At 46.1% G+C, this 16,842-nt stretch overlaps 1 long non-coding RNA gene across 2 annotated transcripts; it reads left to right on the top strand.

Moving 5' to 3' along the window:
- The first annotated feature begins 808 nt into the window (after window positions 1–808).
- On the top strand, window positions 809–12,616 carry LOC132688011 (uncharacterized). Of its 2 annotated transcripts, none has more exons than XR_009614378.3 (4): window positions 809–1,094; window positions 9,817–10,026; window positions 11,823–11,952; window positions 12,022–12,616. It is a non-coding gene; the product is annotated as an uncharacterized LOC132688011 (long non-coding RNA). The 2 variants fall into 2 exon arrangements; XR_009614377.3 differs by having other exon boundaries at window positions 810–1,094; window positions 11,823–11,924.
- Window positions 12,617–16,842: the final 4,226 nt, after the last annotated feature.

The raw sequence follows: 16,842 nt of genomic DNA, 5'->3' as shown, positions 1-16,842 counted from the left end.
TGTGTGTTAAAGAAAATAGAAGGACTCATTCATCATAATCGGAGACTGTGCTCGAGCTTTAAGAAGTGCTTGGTGGGGCTGTCCAGTTTCCCCAGCACCATTTATTGAAGAGACAGTGTTTTGACCTTTGTATATTCTTGCCTCGTACGTCAACTATACTGTGATTAGAAAAAATATATACATAGGGGTCACTGGGTGGCTCAGTCGGGTAAGCGTCCGACTCTCGATCTTGCCTCAGGTCATGATCTCACGGTTCATGAGTTTGAGCCCTGCGTCGGGCTCTGTGCTGACAGCGTGGAGCCGGCTTGGGATTCTCTCTCTCCCTCTCTCTGCCCCTCCCCCCAACTCTCTTCTCTCTCTCTCTCATATGTGTGTGTGTGTGTGTGTGCTCTTTCTTTCTCTCTCTCTCAAAAATAAATAAATATTAAAAAAAGAAAAAAGACATAAAATTCCCAGAAAGAAAAAAGAAAATTCTGAAGACAGAATGATGAACAGTGTGCATTTAAAGATGCAGAACTGTCAGATGAAAGCTAAGAAACAATTTATTTCGCTAAAAAAAGAGAAGCATTTGCATGGTCTTTACATTATTTAAGCACTGACTGATAGGCTAGCATTAGTACAGGTGTCACCAGGTGCCTTGGGTCAGTTAATTGGTACAGAAGGTCCTTCTCTCCCCACTTGCAAGGTTCCTTGCATGGAGAGGTTGAGTCTGTTTCTCACTCTCTTGTATCTGGCTAGAGTGGCCCTAGCGACCTTTGTGACCAATAGAATGCAGTGGAAGCAATTTCCTGGACTCAGTGACCGTGTCATGAGAAACCTTAGAGCTTCCACTCATGGGTCCTTCGGAACGCTCACGCCGGGGGAAGCCAGCCATCACACGAGACGTATTCCCAAGTATTCTGGGCCCCCATGCTGTAGGGAAGCCAAACTAGTCATGTAGGGGAGGCTGTGGAGAGAGAGAGATTCTTGACCAGTCCCCCCTCCGCTCAGCCGCCCCACTGGTCCCAGACCGAGAATCACACATTCGAACAGAAAAGCGTTCGCATCTCTCCAGCCCCAGCCGCCTTTGATGGCACCTGCTCCAGCATTCCTAGGTAAGAACTGCTCAGCTGAGTTCAAACACCAAACCGTGCAAGGTAACAACAAAGTTCAGGCCAGGACGTGCCAGATAGCAACAACATGGTAACAAAGTTTAAAGGCCAGACCCGGGCATATAATAATGAAGTTCAGGGGTGGTTTGTTACAGATCATCAGAAAGGAAGCATAGATCGGCATGAAAAGAAGGCCACTCCAGGGCTCCCCTTTCCTATCCTCCTGCTCAGTGTTTCAATCTCAATTCATTCATCCACTACGCAGCAGGTTTTGATCCAAACTACAGAGTATCTGTCTCCCCTAATGCCATCTAGTAGCTTTACAAAATAATTGAACGTGTTGTTCCCGTATGTCAATGCAAACAATTTCAAATTCCACTACAGAAGAATTTTGTTTAGAAAAATTACATACAGGTTAAATATCTGTTATGTATGTCAGAGGCTGTACCTCTGAGAGTTCTTATAATTCATGCATTTGTATTATTTTAGCCACTAAATCTTCTACCGAAGGAGATGCTTTCAAATGTCCATTTTCAAAACAGTCTCCCTCTAGTCTCTTCCATTCACCTAACGGACACTTTGTCCCCCATTTAAAAAACGTAGCCTTAACCTTGAAGTGAGAGATTATAAGTATCAGTACTGCGAGCATGGTTGTTATTATTATTTAATAATCTGATAGGTGAACTTACACTGAGAGGTTTTGCCCTGGTAAGGGGGAAAAAAAGTTTGGTAAACTTGGAGCACCTGTCATTTAAGAAAGATAAATAATAACCTTGAATCTAGCAGCTCCTGTAAATCCTTTGCTATATTCTAAAAATCACTTTTAATTGGCACGCTCTCTCTCATTACAAAGGTAAGTATTAGTTTGCATTTTAAAGATCTTTTTAGAGGCACCTGGGTAGCTCAGCAGGTTAAGCGTCTGACTTCAGCTCAGGTTATAATCTCACAGTTTGTGAGTTCATGATAGGTTTTCTGCTGTCAGAGCCTGCTTCATATCCTCTGTCCCGCCCCACCCCCCTCTGCCCTTCCCCCTCTCCCTCTCTGTCTTTCTCAAAAATGAATAACAACATTAAAAAAACTAAAGATCTTTTAAATTAGGCGTGCCGATGACAAACTATAAACAGTTTTGCGCACCCGTGACTTTAAGTTTTGTCTATTGGCTTCCCTAGTGTCATAACAATCCACTCTATGAATTTCATGTCTGTACCTATCTCTGTAAGTTTACTTGGGATTTTTAAAAAATAAATTCCAATCAATCAGTCACTCTACTAGTAACTTATAGTTATTCCAGGAAACATTGGTTTCACGGCGAAGTCATCTATTGCTGAAATATTTTTTCTCCATTACATGTATTCTTGAGTGTTTTTCTAAAAAGTTCATTCTGTGTTTCATGTGGCAAATTCCATAAGGAAAAAATGTTAGAAGCATCTGTACTTTTACCCAACTGGATAGCAAACCTCACACACCAAGAAATTTCTTTTAGCACTTGACTTTTCAAATCTTCAGCGAGGTTTTCTCTGTATCTTCTAGCAGAATCTGCTGACAAAGGAATACATTTTTATTTGTCACCATATTGTTTTCTGCATATTATTTCAGCTGTTTTTCTTGTGTTGGGGGAAGATGGGATATTTTCCCCAATGACTTTTTTGGAGGTGGGGGCTTTGCTAATAAGCAGTAAAACTCAAAATAGGCTTCTAAACATTTCACAAGAAGTTTAGTGAAATTTTGTCAAGTACTTCTTTGGGTGTTGAATGATTTTAAACATGGCTGAGAATATATGGTCTTGTTTCTGTGTTCTGGATGCTTAGTTTCCAAATGCCTTGAAAATTGTGCCTAATGGTGCCAGCTTTATTGGCTATCTTGTAGGTGACAGATTAAAAGGGAAAGAACCCAAGGGTTACAGAGGCCGGGGTGGGGGAGGGGGTGCAATTACGATAATCTAAGCAGAGCTGATAAAATTAAAATTGAGTGAGAGTTTCCAGGATAAAATCTCTGACAGTTCTAGATATTTTTATGTAGAATATATGTGAGTACAATAATAATTTCTATCATCCGGAAAAAGGCATTCTGAGATTATAAGAGACAGGTAAACGGAATTCAAATCTTCACTCGCTCGAGGATTATGAAGAAGAAAACAAAGAGGCAAAAGATATTAATTTCGTAATGAGGTCACTGCAGAGCACTGACCGAGTGGGGCCAGGAGCAAAATATCCTGGGAAAGGTTTTAAAACTCTGTTCGCCTTTATCTAACCTTTTCAGTAGTTCCTGCATCCACGGCACTCTTCTTTCTGAACCCCTCAAAAAAGCAAACTTGTAATGTCGATGGCCCTTTACCCACAAGCGTCCTCCTGATCCTTTTTCCTTGGTCTACCTGTCATCTCTTCCCTGGATCTCCCTTGTCGCTTCAGTATATATACCCTGCCGTCCTTCAGAGAATGTTCTTGTCCTCTGATCTTCAAAGAAGGACCCAGGAAGCATAGGGCAGGGGGTTGGGGAGCAGTGAAGGGAGAAGACAGCGTGAGAATTCTCCCTTGGAGCAGGGCAAGGGAAGAGGCTGGGTCCTGTCTCGTATTATTTTCATTTTCCTTTGCATTGTCCTAATAACACACATCCTTGGAGGTCGTAACCTTGATCCTTCTTAGAGAAGAAGCCTGTGATTTAAGCAGCTGTGGGAGAATGAGGTGCAAGCATAAAGAGGAGCGGGGTGGGGGGGGGGGTTGGGGAACAGGATGTAGGGGCAGAGCAAGTGAGATCACCTAAGAGTTTTATCAGGTGGGTCTTTGGGGGCTGAAAATAATGTTTGCCAAGCGAATATAACCAAATCTCTTCTCTCGTTCTCTCTCTCTGTCCAAACTTCCTCCCTCCCTCTGTCTCTCTGCCTCTCTCTCTTTCTTCCTCAAGGAAGAAGAGAATCATAATAGCCAGGGGAGCAGGGAGGGTCCAGAGAGCTCCAAAGCAATCCATGGCTTCCCGTCCCACTGGTTCACAGCCAGAAGGAATAGTTCATTTCTTAACGATCCCGGCCCCCTTCCCGCACACCTCTCCCCCAGCCCACACATGTCCGTCCAGTCCCATCCACCCATCCGTCCTTGCTTTTTCCTCCCCAACGAGCGTTTTCATTATTAGGTAGATGTAGAGTCTTGCCCAGCTCGCTTCTTATTTCTAACCCCCATTCCCTCCCTTGCTTCCCCTCTCTCCGTTTCTTTTCAGGTTAATTTATCTGATTATATGCAACACACTGCAGCCATGTTAACACACCAACTGAGTTTGCACTTGGAGGCTTGGAGGAAAGATTACCATTAAAACGTGACTTCCATCCACTCAGCTGAAATTACTATTGATTGCCAAAGAAAAATATTTGTGCTGTGAAGCTGGGAGCTATGATGTTGAACCATATTAACATAATGTTAGCATAGCTACGGGTGTTTAGTAGCACGCAATCAGATTTGAAATGAACGTTGATTATAGATGGAGATTAATGTTCACATATTCATAGGAACACAATGAGAAGAGCAATTTCCTTTCTACTACAGATCAATGGTTTCCCCATTCAATTATACAGCTGTAATAATTGCATTATGCTGAAATATTTCTTAATGGCTAATTTCTTTCCTTTTGTGTGTGTGTGTATGAGATCTTTTGTCAGTGATAGCTTCTGCAGCCCGAGGACAGCATAAGATGTTTTAATCACTGGTGTCGTTTTGCAAGCTTTGACCAAGCCAGTAATTTCCCCCCTGTCCCCCATCTTTGCTATCCTCTCTTATTATCACCCAGAATCACTTCCTGGATGATTGAAATATGGGGAGTTGCCTCAAGTCTTGTTTTGTTTTGTTTTGTTTTGTTCTTTCTTTCTTGTTTAGAGAGTGAAGACAAAACCCGGAAACCTATGGGGTCATGCTCGCTCCTTTCTGCACATTTGCTGGGGAGAAATTGACGAAGACACAAAAACATCGTGCATAGGATGCCTCCCACCCAAAGACTCTTGTTGTCTCTCTATATAAATATAATTTTGGAGCCATTCAGTGATTAAAAAGCAAATGATAAAACTAGTGTCTTCTTCAATACTCACAGCGAATCTTTGAGGACTGATGTAGCATGGATATTTATATTGTAAAGATAAAGCATCCATAAGACGGTGAGCCTGCCTTTTCTAACGATAATGATATCTTCCTGCTTACCCTGATATAGCTCAGAGGAAGCCTAGCTGGCACTTTCTTCCCTAAATGAGCGCTGTCTTATGGTAGTCTCACGATGTCCCTGTCTTATGCCCTTCTCTGTTGTCCTGATGGAGAAGGCTGGGCTTTCTCGGATCTGTTTTCTTGCATCCGTGAGCATGAAGCTTTCTTCAACCTTAGTTGAACTGAGTGTGATATAGTGGAAAGAAGTTCAGATATAAAGATCTGCCTATCAATGGTGGTCCGAAGGGCATTGTCCACTTTTGTGCCCTTTGGCAAGTCATTGACAATTCATGGCTTCAGTCTTTCCTCACTGGAGAGTAGAAAACGTAACACCTAACTCACAAGGTCCCCAATCTAAGGCAGTAAGTTTAAAGACTTAACTAAGGCTTTGGAGAAAGACCCACTTGGCGTAAATTCTCTTCCTATTACCAACCCCCCAGGTGATCTCACGCAAATGCCTTCCCATCCCTGAGCCTCTGTTTTCTCATCTGTAAAATGGGTATGATAATAGCTCTGCCTCAAAGCATTATAAATACTAAGGGAGATCTAACAAGGCATGCACTTACATAATTTTATTTTCTATCATCCTTATTTTTATCGAAAATGTCTAGAATGAGGTGGCAAACAGCTTCTCTTCTGCCTTTTATGCTTGAGGAAAAAAATAGATGTGGGAGCAATAAATATCATCAATATGGTTTTCTTTCCTGTATGCCATACTCTATTTTGCTGGCCTGCTATGTACAAAGAAGCAATACGCAGATACAGATTTCGTCATCAGGGATGTTTCCAAGTCTTGGCCATCAATTCTCTTTTCTAAAGCCTTTTGGAAAATTTTTAAGTTTATTTACTTATTTTGAGAGAGAGAGAGTGAGTGGGGGAGGAGCGGAAAGAGAGGGAGAGAGAGAATCCCCAGGCAGGCTCTCTGCTTTCAGCACAGAGCCCAACGTGGGGCTCGAACTCGTGAGCCGTGAGACCGTGACCTGTGCCAAAATCCAGAGTCAGATGCTTGACTGACTAAGCCACCCAGGTGGCCCTCTAAAGCCTCTTTTAAGCACATTCCCCAGGGAAAGAGATGGCTTTTGCTCCCTGTGCCTTCCCAATGGGGTACAATCTGCACGGAAAAAAAATACTTCTGATACGCAGCAATGAACAGGATATTAGAATAGTATCTTGTCTGCATATTTTTCAAACACTTATTGTCAGGGAAAGCATATAAACCTAGGAAAACTGGTCCAGAGCAGGCAAACTGGGCCGGAGATAGTCTGGGGTTTGATGTGCTGTTCTAGGTAGTGGCAGGTGGTCCCCAGGAAAATGGTTTCTTTTCTGTGGCCCCACCAAAGGCCAACACCACAATTTCAGTTTCTCATTCCATCACTCAAAAAAGAATTTATTGAGTGCCTGCTGTATGCTAAGCAGTGTGCTCAGTGTTACACATGGAATCCTGAGCAAATAGGCACATTATCTATTCCTATGGTTCTTATGATCTAGAGAAGGACTACTAAGCAATCGTAGAAGTAAAAATGAAATTGCAACTCGCATGAGAAGAAGTTTGTATAAGAGAAGGGAGAGATTCAGAAGCTAGGGAGACGCTAAAGGAGTGTCTTAGCTACATAAGCTAAGACTGGAAAGAAGAACAGGAGTTAACTTAGCGGGGCGACAGTGTGGGGGAGGGAGGAAGAGGTCTTTCCAGTTAGAAGGAGGGATGCACATCCTTTGTTATAGTTTATCTCCTTATCTCCTTCCTTTTTTCTTTATAGCACTGTTTGCCGCCTTATACATTTTGTGTCTGTTCACTACTTTTTTGTCTTTCTTGGCCCACCTCCACAAGAATGTAAAGTCCTTGAAGGGAGGGACTTTGCCCATGTTGACCATCTCTCTGACGCCAGTGTATGAATAAATGTGCAGAGGGCCTGGGTATTGAGGGAACACGGCCCACAGCGCACAAAGCAGGGCTCTCCCAAGCCCTACGTCCTTTCCCAGGGGGCCCTTGCTTTTAGGTGGTTGGATACTGGGTCCCTGTTCTCAACATCCAGTGTGGTCTTGTGGGCTCATGTACTTAGCAGAAGTGCCTTCTCTGGCATGGGACACAGATGTGTTACAGTGGGATATAAGGACACAGATGTGCTACAGTGGGACACAAGGACACAGATGTGTTACAGTGGGACACAAATGTGTCCATGGTTGCAGCGTGGTCATGTGGTTTACTCTCCAGGATGGATTCTATCTCCAAGAGTCTGTTTAAACCATAGAGGTCCCTTCCTCTTCACAGGGACTGATGTCCAAGTAGGTCTGTGATGGGTTTTTGCCAACACAAAGAGAGAACTGATGCGAGATTCTAGAAGGACTTCCCAACCCTTAGGAAGAATGCATCAGAGTAGAGGGTCTTCCTTATCCTCTGAATGGTTTCATGTGTAGATGTATATTCTCGAACTGCCTGCCCTTGAGAGGCCATCTTGAGGGCAGAGTCCATACGGTAAAGATGGGATAGCAGAAAAATGGAAAGCACTTGAGTCTTCGGTGAAGCGATTCAACCTTTGAGTCTACCAAATGTAGGGTAGGTCTACCTCTGGCTTATTTATTCGTCCCACGAGGTCTTCTCTCGCAACTGAAAGTGTCCTTAAAACTCACCACATCGGTTACTGACATTGGATACCATTTGGCCTCCGCCCTCCAGTCCTTCCTTCCTTCCTTCCTTCCTTCCTTCCTTCCTTCCCTCCTTCCTTCCTTCTTTCCCGTTTGGATCCAGATGTGATGTAGCACTACATTTATACCATTGCCGTTGCTCGCTCCCTGAAGTGCACACGCTCCTACACGGTCTTTGTAGGAGATAAACAGACACACGCACACGCACACGCACACAGACACTAATCCTGGCTAGGCTGAGACTGCACTTCGTGTGCATTCACACCTCCGAGAATCTCTGTTCTAGGAGCTTAAGACCTTCAGACCACCTTCCAGGTTCCTCAGGTCAGCTGAGAGTCATCGTTTCAGCCCCACCGAAGGTGAGCAGCATGGCTTTGGGCAACTGATGGAGCCTTTCCTAGCCTCAGTTTTCTCATCCGGAAAATGGGGATAACAACCCCTCGCTCAAAGAGTTGATGTGCCATGTTAATTTATAGAAAGAATTTACACAGAATACACAGCATAAGCACTCAATAAATGATGCTCTTCCGGGGAAACTCAGGCAGCAGTGTTCTCATTTTGCCTCCTGCCTCAGCCCTTTGAATTGGTTCAAATGAATCCCTAGAGGTCATAACTCATGCTTTTATTCTCCTCTGTCAGAATCAAAATGAGATTTATGTATGTGTGAATTAACAACCCCGTTGTTCCCCCTCAATATCATCTAGTAGCAAAATCTTTGTGAAAGGGGCCCATTGTAAATAAGAAGAAGAGAATTGTACATTTCTATACCAACTTGTGGACTGAACCAAACCACGAGATTCCTCCTGTGTGTGTGTATGTGTGTGTGTGTGTGTGTGTGTGTGTGTATGTGATATGTGACATATCATATATTACATATATTACCTCGTGTGCGTTTCTTTCGGTTTTCTGTTAGAGATTCTGTTAACAAGAATTGCATAGATTTTCTTCTCTATGAAACACCCATCAAACAATAGCTGGTATTCTGCAAAGGGGCATGGCCAGAAATTGCTAAGGGGAAGGAGTGAGAAGAGAAGAGAGGAGACGCAGCAAATGAACAGGGTAAATCTTTCAGATTAGCAAAATACGCACAATGACAAGTACCCCATTAAAAATCTAAAAATCAGAAGTAAATCTACGCAGTGTCCCAGATTGGTTTGTCTGCTGCCGGCGGTTGACTTCTTTCAAGAGGAGGATGTAAACTAAATACAAACCAGCCTCGGCCTTGACTCTACCTGCTTTTATACCTCAGGCCGGGGATGGCGATTTCCGGGAACAAGGCTCCACAGGATGTAAAGAGTGGTGTGGCAGAATGTACCCATTTCAATTGATTTAAAACTTGACTGGGGAATTGGGTAGACTGGAGTTATCTTTTAGATCCTGCCATGCCCTCCCTCTTATCCTTGACGAGTGACTCAAACTTTCTGAGCCTCAGTTTCCACATCTGCAAAACCCGGGGTGCTCATGGCGCCTATGTTGTTCCTTCTGTTTGTGAAAAGTGGACGAGGAGGGCTGCCCAGCTCAATGTCTAGCATACGGACAAGACCAGATGATAACAGCCCTCTGCACGATCATCTGATGGGGAACTTGAATTATCTCTGCTTTACAAAAGAGAAAACTGAGGCAAGGAAGTCAAGCCAGCCCGTCCAAGGTTATACATGATGTGAGGTGAAGCCTGGACTTGGAACCAGGCAGTCTGGCTCAAAGTTCATCTTCGTAACCGCCAGGCTCTGCATTCAAGTATTAAAAATAAGGGGTGGGCTTTTTTCCTTTCTTTTCTTTTTCTTCTTACCTGTAAGTGTAAAGATGAAATAAATATCATGTAAGCCAGCCAGAAATTGCGGGAATGCTTTGGTCTGGCATTTGAGGCCGTTAGTTCAACAGATTATGCTTCATTCACCCGACAGCTGCAAGCTCCATATTTCCCAGTCGAGTCCCTGTCCTGATGGAACAGCTACTTCCCAATCCACGTGGAGCCCTGCCTTGCTGAGCTGCCCTCATCTCCCTTTGGCCTCTCAGTGGCTCTGCACGGCTCACCTTATGCCCACTGGAGCCAGAACCCATGATGGAGACAGATGAAGCCACGCTGGAGGTCTTCCAAAGGGGCAATCCCAGAGGTAAGATCATCAAGGTCAAACCAGAGGGCATGGGGTCAGTCCAAATACCAAATGGGAAGGATACAGCTGCACGTTGGAGTAAGGGCTAGGAAAGACCAGAGGCACAGGCCATCCAGACAGAGAAGAGAGGAAAAGCTGGCAGCTTGGCCCTTAGGGGGAAGGGGCCCTGGACCCTTGGAAGGGGCAGGTGGAGGCACGGAGTGGACCCACCCGTTCATGCCGCGCACACTGGGTTTGTTCCTATCCTGTGCACCATCACACCAAGCCTGGATTGGTGATGATACTAACGTGTTGGCCGATAGAAACATACTTTTTAAAGTTTATTTTGAGGGAGAGAGAGACAGAGCGCAGGAGCCGGGGAGGGACAGAGGGAGGGAGAGAAGGAGGATTCCTAGCATGCTTCTCACTGGCAGGGCTCCCTGGAGCCCAACGGAGGGCTTGATCCTATGAATCATGAGATTAGACCTGAGCCCAAACTGACTGAGCCACCCAGGCGACCCAAGAAACATCTGATCCATCTCAGGATGTTAGGATTTCTGGCTCTGGTGCCACAAGGGGTGAGGAGAGGTAGGCCCGAGATGGGTGAGGGCATTTGGAGGGGGATAAAGGTGTGAAGCCTGGAGTTCAGTGGTGTAAGGGATGTATATGCCAAGCAGCACAGAATCGTCATAACCCAAAAGGTATAGTTCCGTCTACAAAGGATCCATAAAGCATCACTAGAGATATTGTTATTTGAGGACACAGCCCGAACGTTTTACTGGACTACAGATGCAAGATTGATTCTAAATTTGTACTTGATCAAACAACCCGAATGCCAGAAGTGATCTTAATTTCAGCTATCACCCCGCCAAAGCTACTCATTTAATGAGGAGGAAACTGAGTTTCAATATTATAGCTCCTGTGTTATTTAATTTTTTTTTAACGTTTATTTGTGTGAGAGAGAGAGAGACACAGAGAGAGACAGAGCGTGAGTGGAGAAGGGGCAGAGAGAGAGAGGGAGACACAGAATCTGAAGCAGGCTCCGGGCTCTGAGCTGTCAGCCCAGAGCCAGACGTGGGGCTCAAACTCACGAACCACGAGATCGTGACCCGAGCCAAAGTCAGATGCTCAAGTGACTGAGCCACCCAGGCACCCCTCTCCTGTGTTATTTTAAGGCAATCGGTGGCAAACTTTTCTAAAAAAGCTAGATCATAAATATTTCAGGCTCTGTGGACCATATTGTCTCTGTTGCAACCGCTTAGCTCTGTTGTACTGCAAAAGCGGGCATTGCCAATATATAATGAGTGTGGCTGTGTCCCAATAAAACTTTATTTATAAAAACAAGCGGTGGGCTGGCTTTGGCCTGGAGAACATAGTTTACCGATCCCTTTCCTAAACCGTAGCAACCTTTTAAAAATCGGTTTATAACATAATTTTAATAAAACATCATATTATAACTTCTATGTTTTAACATATTGCAGATTACGCATTACATAATCTATTTTAATAACACAATATAGTAAGAAAGATTACACCTAACTATAGAAGATGCAGGCAATAATTGAAAGCACTCACTTCTGTTCCACATCTGATAGGAAGTATCAGCTATTTAAGAGTTAAAACATTAATCCCTGCTGATGGCTCGGAGCCTGGAGCCTGTTTCCGATTCTGTGTCTCCCTCTCTCTCTGCCCCTCCCCCGTTCATGCTCTGTCTCTCTCTGTCCCAAAAATAAATTAAAAAAAAACAAAACAAAACAAAAAAAAAAAACATTAATCCCTGGTTATTTAGAAAGGTAATTTTCTATACATTTGCACAGAGGTATGGAATTTGACCCAAGGCTTGATTTTCTGAATGCGGAAGCACACGGCATGACCATCAACTTGAAGGAAGCTGGGAGCAGTCAGCTTGACAACCCGAGGTCAGAGGTCATATCTGGAAAGGCACAGGTAAAATTTAAGACTTTATTACAATTGAAGGGCAAATTACCTTTCTAATGATGTGCCTTCTTCCTACAGGCAGAGAGGAATTCATGAAGATTTCTCGCAAGATCCAAGAAGCTTTTTTAAAAAAGAGAGTCTTTGGGGGCTCGTTTTGGTTAAATACTGCAGTAAGAAATAGGTGCCTTCTTTTGGCTTTGTATTTCCTTTTGTTTCCACCTCCAGCTATCTGTACTTTGATCTGGTCCACATGTCAGTCCCAAGACTGACATCACAATGACAAAAGCTTGACTGTGAGTGAAGAACACAGCCAAACAGATATATGGCAGCAAGCATTCCGTATCCAAGGGCGCTCGGAATGTTCGAGAATGTTCATCACTTCTTCCTATCCTTTAGCTATCAGTATCACACAGGAAGGAATCTGGTTTTCCTCCTTTTCAGAGACAGCCTCACAGCCACACTGAGATAATGGGTTTCACGTGGAGTTTTCTGGGCTGTGGACAAGGGGAAGGCTTGGGTTTAGGGTGAAGAGCCTATCTTGGATTTTGGAGTGGAAATGTTTGGCTCTGTGCCCTCGTGCTACAACGAGCTGATTAGGGGACCCCTCGGATCTGAAAATAGAGCCCTTTGGCGTGATTAACATTAAATGAGATAATAAACGGGAAGCACTGAATCTGGTTCCTCAAACCTAAGGGTCCTGAAGAAATTACAGCTAAAGACAATTTTATCGTAGTTTTCAATGCTATTATTTTGTTAAAAGGTTTGTTCCCGTCTGTTTCCTGATCCTCGTACGTCAAGGTAGGAAAACTCCTTCAGATTCGTCACCCACAGTTCCACCCCGAGAGGACTCTCGTGGAGTGCTCTCCCCTGTGTTTCCGTCTCTGAGTCCGTGAGTCTCATCTGCCTCATTTCTTTTCAGAGTATGCCCCAGACACGCAAATCTCACAACGGATGGATCTGCTTCTCTCAATCCCAGAGTCCTTTCCTTCTGGCTGTGAGAGATTGCGTCTCGGCTAATTTTCCCGGAGTCTTTCTGAAGAGCCGCGAGGATGCCCTGGAATAAGGGTGCAAGAGTCCTGACTCTGTGCTCTGGGGGAAACTTCTCTGCTTCAGATCACGTTGGGTCCGAGGGACCCCCGTTTGGATTTTGGAGGTATTGTTATTACCATCGGGTGACAGAAATAGAAATACCAGCTTGCAGATACAAAGCGTCCATTTGCAGCCTGGGCAGCTTAATCCTGACAACTCCTGGTCCCATAGGTATTGTCACTGCCCCACCTTACATACAGGATACAGGAGGAACAATAGTTATTTGGTACAGAAATTTCCCTGGCCCTTCTATTCAGCAGCTAGTACACCAGAAAGTCCCAAGTTCCCTAGTACAGCTTGTCCTGTGAAACCTGCTCCTTATGCTCAGCTATGCATCCAGCATTTTAAACTCCAAAGCTTTAACTATGAAAATCAACACACGCCAAGCCCTTTGTCTATATGCCAAGCCGTGTGCATTGCATGTACAAAGTGTTGTGCGTGATTTGAGTGATTTCCAAGGGTGTCTTTGTCTATGAGATTTAAACCATGGGTTAAAACCCAACTTCAATTACAAGGCAAATCCACTGTATTAAACAGCTGTTCTGCACCAGGCCCCAAGCAGTGAACTGTGGACGACACAAATCTATCACTCCCCAAAGTGCCCTCAAGTACTCCTAATATGGCAGGACTGAAAAAACATTGCATTTCATGGATTCTTTAGATTTTAAGAGGCAGAATTGTTCCGTAAAGGGGAGCTGCTTCCAAGACCAGGTTTCCCAGCACTAGCTCTTTTGACATTTGGGCTGCATAGTTCTTTGCTAGTGGGGGGCACAACCCGGGCGTCGTGGGGCACTGGCGGCATCCGTGGCCTCTACTCACTAGAAGCGGGGAGCACTCTCCCCACTCCGGTCGCACTAACCCAAACTGTCTCTGGGTACCGCCACAAGGCTCCTGGGAGCACTCCCTGGTGAAAGACACTGCTCTTCAGGCTATAAATAGGGATGACTAAACCAGGCATCTGAGCCCATGGCTGGGCCTCATGGGCTCCAGGGCAGTGAATGGCCATGGCCTTGGGAAGGGCAGGATCCCTGGTGGGACTAGGCCTCCAGGACTTTCTCTGAAATCCGCTCACTGCAGAGTCTGCCTTATTTATTCTCTCCCCCCTCCCTGTTGGCCTCCTTGGTCCCTTTTCGTCACTTCCAGAACTCATGGCTTTGAATTACACATTCTTTCACCTTTGCTTTGGCTCCTGGGCTCCTAACTCCCTGCTGTTTATCCGTTTTCTGATTCAATTTCATAATAGGAAGAATCCTCCGGGCCTATGGGCGTATCTCTCCCCGTCAGAGCCAGAGCTGGGTGCCCTTGGGGCAGGTGCACTCTGCTGGGTCTGTGGGGGACAGGATGGGGCGGAGTCACGTGACATAGCTCCCTGGAGAGGGTACGTGGGATGGCTGGCATGCTTAGCACAGGCTGAGGGTCTGGCACCATCGCAGTCATGACTAAGGCACACGTCAGTGAGGAAGGCATACTGTGGCAGGCTGTATGGTCTCCTCCCATCATGCCCTTTCATTGTCCTAACAGTCACGGAGGGCAGACATAGCCAGGCTGTGCCGCACGAGCAAAGAATGAGCTGGAGGGGTCAAGTGAGGTGCTTAAATCCACAGGAAGAGGCGGGCTGGAATCCACGCCTGTGCTCTCTCTGCCTCAGGGCTCGGTCCTGTGGGCTTTCCATTGGCTTCAATAATGTAACCCCCTGGACGAAATCCAAATGTAGAAACTAGCCTGGAACAGTGTCAGGAACGGGAAGAGAGACAAGCTAAGAGCAATTATTAAAGCATAACTAAAGGAGAACAGTATGGAATAGGAAGCAAATTTCTTTTTTCTTTTAATGTTTATTTATTTTTGAGAAGGAGAGAGAGAGAGAGAGAGAGAGAGAGGAGAGTGGGGGAGGGACAGAGAGAGAAGGAAACACAGAATCCGAAGCAGGCTCTAGGCTCTGAGCTGTCAGCACAGAGCCCGATGTGGGGCTCGAACCCACAGGCTGGGCCAGGAGATCATGACCTGAACTGAAGTTGGACACTCAGCCAATTGAGCCTCCCAGACATCCCAGAAGCAATCTTGCCACTGTGATCTCGGTGCCCTTTCACACCTCACTCCCTCTCCCCAATCTTTATACAGAAATCATTACTTGTCTCTCTCTGGTCGAGCATTTGTCTCCCTCTGTTACTTTTAGTAGAAACACTCCCCACTCTGGTATCAGACAAAAAAATAAACAAGTGTGTTTTCTACAACCTTACAGCTAACACACGCAAAACACGTGACTCGTAGTAGGTGATCAATGAATGGCATCCCTTCCTCTCTCCCTACACTGTGCAGTTCTTAAAGACTGAGTGTACCTGTTTCTTAATCCTCAGAGCCTGACGCAGAGTAGGGAACAACGATCGCTCACACGAAATGAACACTTAGCGGATGCCAGGCACTGGCCTCAGAGCCTAATGTTTGCTGACTTCCTGAGCCCTTATGACAGCCTCATACCGGGTACCATTTTGGCTTCGACTTACCGATAGGCCAACTGAGGGGCAGAGAGGTTAAGCAACTTGCTCAAGATCACGCTTAGGGGGTGGCAGAGTCAGGACTCGAACGCAGGCTGAATGGCTCCAAAGCCGGTCTTATCTGTCTGTGTGCCGGCTGTGCTGCCTCACCAACAGCAGAAAGTCTCCTGGGTTTGCAAAGAGCATACGCCCTTGCCATCTTTTGAAATATTTATTCTCAAGGACCCTATCTCTGTCTCCCCTGCCTCCTCTGATGGATGGACCCCGCCGCTGTCCCTCCCGTCCAGCTGAGTCACAGCCCCCATCATGCTTTCCCGGCAGTGCCGGCTGTTGCTTCCTTGCTTGGAAGGGCTGCTGGGGCATGGCCCATTGAGTTGTGCAAACAGCTCTCCCGCAGCTTTGGGAACAGCAGCATCAGTCATAACTCTTGCTTCTCCAGCGGGCGCTTGCCTTCGAGACGCCACAATTCAGCCCTGCGGGGGTGACGGCCACAGGTTCGTGGGAGCACGGAGTGGCTTCTGCACACTGGGTAGGGAGGGATGCCTCTCCCCACGGGCCAGGGAGCCACACAGCCCGGAGGAAAGGACCGGCAGGTAGGCGGAGGCTGTGCTTGGAAAAAGAGCACCTTGAAGGCTAACGTAAGCATACAGCCAGAGGAACCCTCTGATGTTAGGATCTCGGGCACTTGCATTTTCTTCTCCGAGCTCCCTCCTGGCCCTGTTGAGTCAGGATGGGCCCGGGCCCCTTTTTACAGAGTGCTGCATTCGGCATGAACCCACCTCCTGGCTCCCCATGCCCTTAAGCTGTGGGCCGGCTTCCTATTCTGGCCTCTCCCTGGCCACTCCTAAGCCCGGCTCCTGCCCTCCCAGACTGCCCTCCCTTGTCCCAGTGAGAAACCTTCCGTCTCCCCTCTGGATTTTGGAAATGACATTTCCTTGGCACAAACGCTTTCTGCCCCCGAATCCCTCTGCTACAGTGGGTGACTGCTGATAACCAGTGTCTCACGCTGGGAGGTCAGTCCTTCCAGGAAGCCTTGCTCTGTCTATGTCTTCGGTAGCTCTTGGATCTCCCCAAGGGAGGCGGCCCGTGTGCTTGAATCCCCCACTGGTGGAACTGCAACCCCCACGAGATGGGAAACCACCCGAGGACAAGGACTCTTTCCTTTATTCACCCTCGCAGCCTCCGTCTGGCCGGGTGTCCGGCCCACAGAAAATGCACAGTCCCTGTTCCTGAAGTAAATGACAAAAGGATGGTCCTTAGAATTACAAATAGGAACTTTCACTGGACCTTCTGAGATCACAGTCGCACAGCCTCCTGG

Source organism: Panthera onca, chromosome A3 (genome assembly GCF_046562875.1).
Source record: "Panthera onca isolate mPanOnc1 chromosome A3, mPanOnc1 haplotype 2, whole genome shotgun sequence".
Taxonomy (NCBI): Eukaryota; Metazoa; Chordata; class Mammalia; order Carnivora; family Felidae; genus Panthera; species Panthera onca.
This window is presented reverse-complemented; position numbering and strand designations above follow the sequence as displayed.